Source organism: Otolemur garnettii, unplaced genomic scaffold (genome assembly GCF_000181295.1).
Source record: "Otolemur garnettii isolate 467f Iridium unplaced genomic scaffold, OtoGar3 scaffold00133, whole genome shotgun sequence".
Lineage (NCBI taxonomy): Eukaryota > Metazoa > Chordata > Mammalia > Primates > Galagidae > Otolemur > Otolemur garnettii.
In genome coordinates, this window is record NW_003852528.1 from 1,597,755 (window position 1) to 1,603,537 (window position 5,783).

A 5,783-nucleotide genomic window follows, 5' to 3' on the forward strand; every position below is an offset into this window, starting at 1 on the left:
AATACCACTCTGTAATTGCAAAAAAAAAAGGTTGCAGCTGTTTTGTTGACATTCTGAATGCTTCAAAGTAAATACAATTTTTTTAATTAAAAAAAACAACCACTTGTGGTGTTTCAGACAAATGATGGCCTTTTTGGTGATAGCTGTGAGTGAGGCCTGCTCTCCGGCTCTTCCCCTCTGCCTCCCCTCTATGCCTCCTGCTCACTCCCTCTTCCCTGGGCTCCAGTTTCCCACAGATGTGTCCTCCCTCACCGGGACCTCAGTGCAGGAGATTTTTCCATCCTTCTGTGCAGATTTGTCAGGAGACCAGATGGCACAAAGGAGGGACGCCATGTCCCTGCAGGCCTGCCACGTAGCCCAAGAGTGGCTGCCTTCCTCCCCTGCATGGCAGTGAGAGGTGGGAGGTGTTGGAGAGACCCCCACACACGTGTTCCAGCCTGAGGTTGCCTAAAGGCCTTCCGGAATCCCCTCCCTGCTCCCAGGCCCTGAGCAAGCGGAGTTTCTGGCTCATCACTTCAGGGTCAATTCGTGAAAGCCGGGTGGAGGAGGGGAGCATTTGGAAAGAGGGCTGGGCTGGACATTAGGAGCTGCTCTGCCCCACTGCCCTGGCCCGGGGACCCTGGCCAAGTGGCTCCCTCCTTGGGCCTCCGTTCCTTCATCTGACTAATAGAGAAGTAGACCTTCAGTGTGTGGACGGTGTCTGTCCACAAGTTGCCTCTGTTGGAAGCCAGAGGCAGCTCCTGACTTTTCTATGAAGTCCTTGAAGTCTTATGGAGATACTAGAAGGTTCCAGAACTTTCCCTTCTGACTCTGGAGACACCAACTCCCTGACATCACAACGTCCCTCTGACTGCAGGCTACATTTCAGTGGCTGCGATGGCCCACGTCTGCAGTTTCACACAGCAGGGCTGCTCTGCGGTGCACAACACATTCTTGTTTTATCCTTTACTCTTGAGTCACAGTCTAGAGTTTTAAAAAGGGTAAAACAGGAAGCTCCCGCAGGGGCTGTAGTTCAGCACAGTCACCCCGTAGGCCCCTGGGAGTGTCTGTCATCTGTTCTCGTGGGGACGGTGTGGGGCAGTCACTTCAGTCTGTGGTTCCTGAAAGCACAGGGTGTGTTTTGCTACTGAATAGAAGCAAGTTTGCCAGAGACCTGTCCCTCCAATATCTCCTGTCTGCACAAGTTTAAACTGGTATCTAGAAGCATAGAAATGATTTCTTTTCAATAATAAAAGAATCTCTAAAGAGATAAGGCTTCCTCCCCTGGGAAGCCAAATGAATAGTGTGAGGTGAGCTCTTTTCAGAATGCAATTCAGCTTCCTGTGATCCCCAGGGATAAAGAGAAAAGGGTCAGGGTTATTCCTGCCCCTGGCAGGAGGCTAGAGAGGGTCCACCCATCAGAGAACTGTCACCTCTCCGTCCCACTGTGGACTGACCGCCACTTCCTTTCCATCAGCAGATGGTTCAGATGCACCCAGAGATTCAATCTAGATAATAGCTAGGTAACAGCAGAGGAGAAATTCTATGTAAGTGTCATCAGCTCAGCTCTCAGCACATGGCAGGGGGCCCAGAAATCTTAATTGTTCCTCACGTATAAACATGACTAAGTAGCTCAGATGGGCAGAATGATCTCAGCTGGTAGAGAGGTAGCGTCACAGTGTCCCTGTCTGCCGTCCATGTGTTCTTTTATGACGTGGCCTCGCTGCCCCTCTGTTAAGAGACAGCGTCTCTTTCTGGTTCCCTTGAATCTGGGCAGGCCTTGAAGTCTCTTTTGTCCAATGGAAGTGTCAGAAATGATGCCATGTCACTTCCAAGGCTGAGCCCAAGCAGTCCACAGTGTGTGCTTTTGCCAACTTCAAATCTCCTTGCTGGAATACAGGTGCTAATGAAGAAGCCCCATGTTTGTGGAGTCACCATGCTGTGAGGGAGACCAAAGAGCCAGGGAGGAAAGGCCACGGCAGGGGGGGTGAGGGGAGCACCGGGGCTAGACCTGCCAGTCGAGTCACCCAGGCCTCCGCACCCGGGCTCCAGCTGAACACGGCTTCATGAATGATCCCAGCCGACCCCCACGAGGCAGAGGAACCACCCAGCCTGAATTCTTGCCCCACAAAATCAAGATGAAATGAAACATGGCTGTGTGAGTCCACGGCATCTGGAAGTGGTTTTTATGCAGAAGTGGATAAACAAAGTTCCACAGGATAAATCTAAGGAGGAATAAAAGAATTTCATTTTCCATAGGAAGTTTTCTTTTTCATTCTATCCTCCACAAATTTTTAATACAATCCACGTACTTTCAAAAATAAGTATTCCAGAAACAGTGTCAAAGGATTTGTGAATTCACTTACTTAGCACGATTCGTTCACCATTGTCATGTAAACATTTTAATACACATACAACTGTCATCCTCAGGGAGCTTAAAATTTAACTGTGTGGCTTATAAACACACACACTGAATGTTGATAAACTACCTGGCAGTGTTTGAGGACAGCCAAGTAACCTCTGACTCCTTTCAGCTCTGAAATTCCTTCGGGCCATGAAGCCAGGTACAGAGGAACGGGTCCAGGGAAGACCCCTATGGGACCATCATTATCAATAAAGTAAAACAACAACAACAACAAAACCCCATACAACTGGACAGACATGAGTTTTTCTAAATAAGGCTTTATTTTTCTGGCATAAGTCCTGCCATGGGCAGTTGAAGGCTGACAGGAAGTGGTTAGAGCGCTGTCAGAGACACCTCCACCCCCGCTTCCTCCTCTGATTCTTAGCATGTGGCTGTTGTCACAGGCTCACTGGATGGTCCTCTACCTCTAGGCAACGTAATCACATTTCCAGGTAGAAAGAAAGAAAAGGAAAGGGCAAAGGTCAAAAGGAAATGCCAGCTAACCCTGCCCCTGTTCATCAGGAAAGACACTGCTTCCTAGAAGCGTCACTGACTGAACTTCTACTTCAAATGTCACGGCCAAAACTGTTTTGCAAGCCTGTGCTGAGCTGCAGGAGATCCTGGTGAGGCTGAGACAAGCTGGGCTTCTGCTGGGAAGGAAAATGGAGCGTATGCATATTGGGGGTGTGGTCTGAAGAACGGAAACGTTTGGGGGACAGGAAGTTAGCATGTTACCCACAGCCAAGCTGGCAGGCTAAGATCTTCAGATAAGATGATGTGGGGCCAGGAGGAGGGTAGAGAATGGGCACACAGGACCACCCACACCCTCGCCCCCACCAACACCACACACACCAAAATTTCATCTTGGAGTTGGACTTCGGAATTTGAGGCTAACTCTGACTTCCCCTGTTCAGTACTCTGTCCTCCAGCTTTATTTAAGGTGCCTTTTTGCTCTTGGCCACTGGAAAGCTAAAAGCCATCTTCCCAGAGTCCCTTCCCACCATGATTCTGGGTGTGATTTAGTTCACGCCCATCAGGAGACCATGCAGAGGTGCATCCGAGTGAGCTCAGTGGGGAGGCAGGCAACATTCACTCTGGAGGTGAAATGGAAACCACGGGTCCCACCCGACGGGCAGCTTCCCTAACAGCCCACTTCTGTGGCATCGAGGTTGTTGGAAGCTCAGTTAGAATGATGTTCTGCAGCTCCTCTGGGATTCTGCTGTCCATTTAACCACAGCAGTAAATCCATTTCTCATGGGCCAGAGTGACTCTGTGCTCTGTAAGTGACACTTGGATGATGGCAGCATCACACAGCCCTCTCTCCATTCTGGACTCTCTTGCTTACAGTGTGTTTGCCCTGGGACAGGTGACACCAGGTCTCCAATCCTCGGTCTCTCTTCTCTCCAGTGGGTCGGTTGTATGGATTGTGCCTGAAACTATGTGGAAAGGGCCTGACTCAGAGTAAGTGTTGGACAAGGCAGGCTTTCAGACTTCCTCAGAGCATTTAAAAGAAATGCAGTGAAGTAACTTCTGCGTGGGCAATGGGGTAGAAAGACACCGGGCCTGAGAAGGCAGCCTCTCACTCTGCTGGGTGCACAGAAACCTTTCAATGACTCTCTCTCTTCCCCCAACCGTAGTGCCCTGTGAGGTCTTAGGCTAAGTTTCAAACCTGCTTGTGTTTCCATCAGCTTCTAGTATTAACCCGATATGGGAGAGTCTGTGGACATCCTGTGGAGACCTCCAAAGGCTGAGAATGATTTGGAACCAGCAACCATCCAGTTGCTATCGATGAAACACCAGCCCAATCCTCTACCAAGTACAGCCACCTTGGTGAGCAGGACAGAGGCCACCATTGGCTTCACAGGGCGTCCAGTCTAGCGCAAGAAGTGGTGCCTGAAACGTTACCCATGCTCCTTATTTCAAGGTGAGCAGTTTTGAAAGAAGACAGGCGATGTGGGCCCAGTCCAGGGCTTTCCTGCCTAAGTCACAGTTAGGCTGAGGCCTGATCAGAGACACAAATCAGATGCTTCTGTTCCCCTGACCCCCAAGATGCTTTAGGGCCAAATGTAGTTACTTTCAGTGAAGAAAGTAAGGAATTCTGCTGAGGGCATGATGGAGCCAAGCCAGACTGCAGAGGCGGGTGAGGAAAGAGCAAACTTCATGCCAGGAGCCATCAGGGAAAGCAGAGGCTGGCAGGAGGCCAGCCCGGGCCAGGGCCAACACCACACTCTGGGGGAGGTTATGGGCCTTGGACCTGGACCACCTCAATGGTCCCGAATGGAAAAGCAAGCAAAAGAAACATATTCTGGAAAGAACCTACGGGGTCTCCTGCTTCCTTCTCCTGGATGAGCAAAATCACTCACTGTAGCTGGGTCAGCTCTTCTTCTGGGAGGTAAAGCTCTAGTTACTTTCTTAGGGATCAAGACATCCAGGGAACAGATCCTAGCTCAGGATCCTGCCAGGTGATCAAAGGAATGGCAGCCCACCTCTTCATGAACCAGTTTCCTCACCTTTAAAATGGAAGTGATGGCATCTACTCTGCTGATGTGTTCAGCATTGCTATGGAAACCAGCAAGCGTGATGTCAGTGGAGGCTTACTGGGCTCTTGCCCACCACTGAGGTTGTCCCCTTGGAATGTTTCTTCTTGGAACTCAAGTGCCATAACATGCAGTGACTTATACAGCACTGCACGGCCACAGAGTACAATCGGAATACTCCTGTGCAGAGAGTCCTGTGCTGTGCAGACGGATACCACAGGGCTGAGCAGAATCAGATAGCATCCTCGAAAAGTGAATGTTGAGTAGTGTCTAGAGGGAATATATGTGTTTGTGGGAAAGAGAGAAAAGCAGGCGAAGTGTCCACTGAACGTATATTAGCTCCATCAGCTCTGCAGTTCACGCAGTGACTCTCTCACCCACGGAAAGGAGCTTCCCACAACACCTCCCAGCACGGCGGCTGGAGGTTCCAAGAAGGAACATCCCAAGGGGACAACCTCGGTGGCAATGTTCTTGCTGGTGTCCCACTTACCTCATGCTTCCATGAGCTTAAGGCAGTCACATGCCGAGTCCAGAGACAGTGGAGGAGGCACTGCCGGAGACAGGTCCCAGGAGCCACTGTTCATTTGGGCCATAACAGTTTATCACATCACCACAAACTAATCAACATCAAGTTATACAAGCATTTTTTAATTTTGTATTGAAACATAATGTGTACATAGAAATGTGTGAAAATTATAATGCACAACTTTATGAATTTTCACAAACTTAACACTCACCTGTGTACTCAGCATTCAGATCAAGAAACAAAACATTCCCTGCTCCCCAGAACTCCTGTTGGGCCCTTCTCTAGGTTTTCCTCACTTCCCCTCAAACCCAGAACAGCCACTCTCCTGATTCCTAAT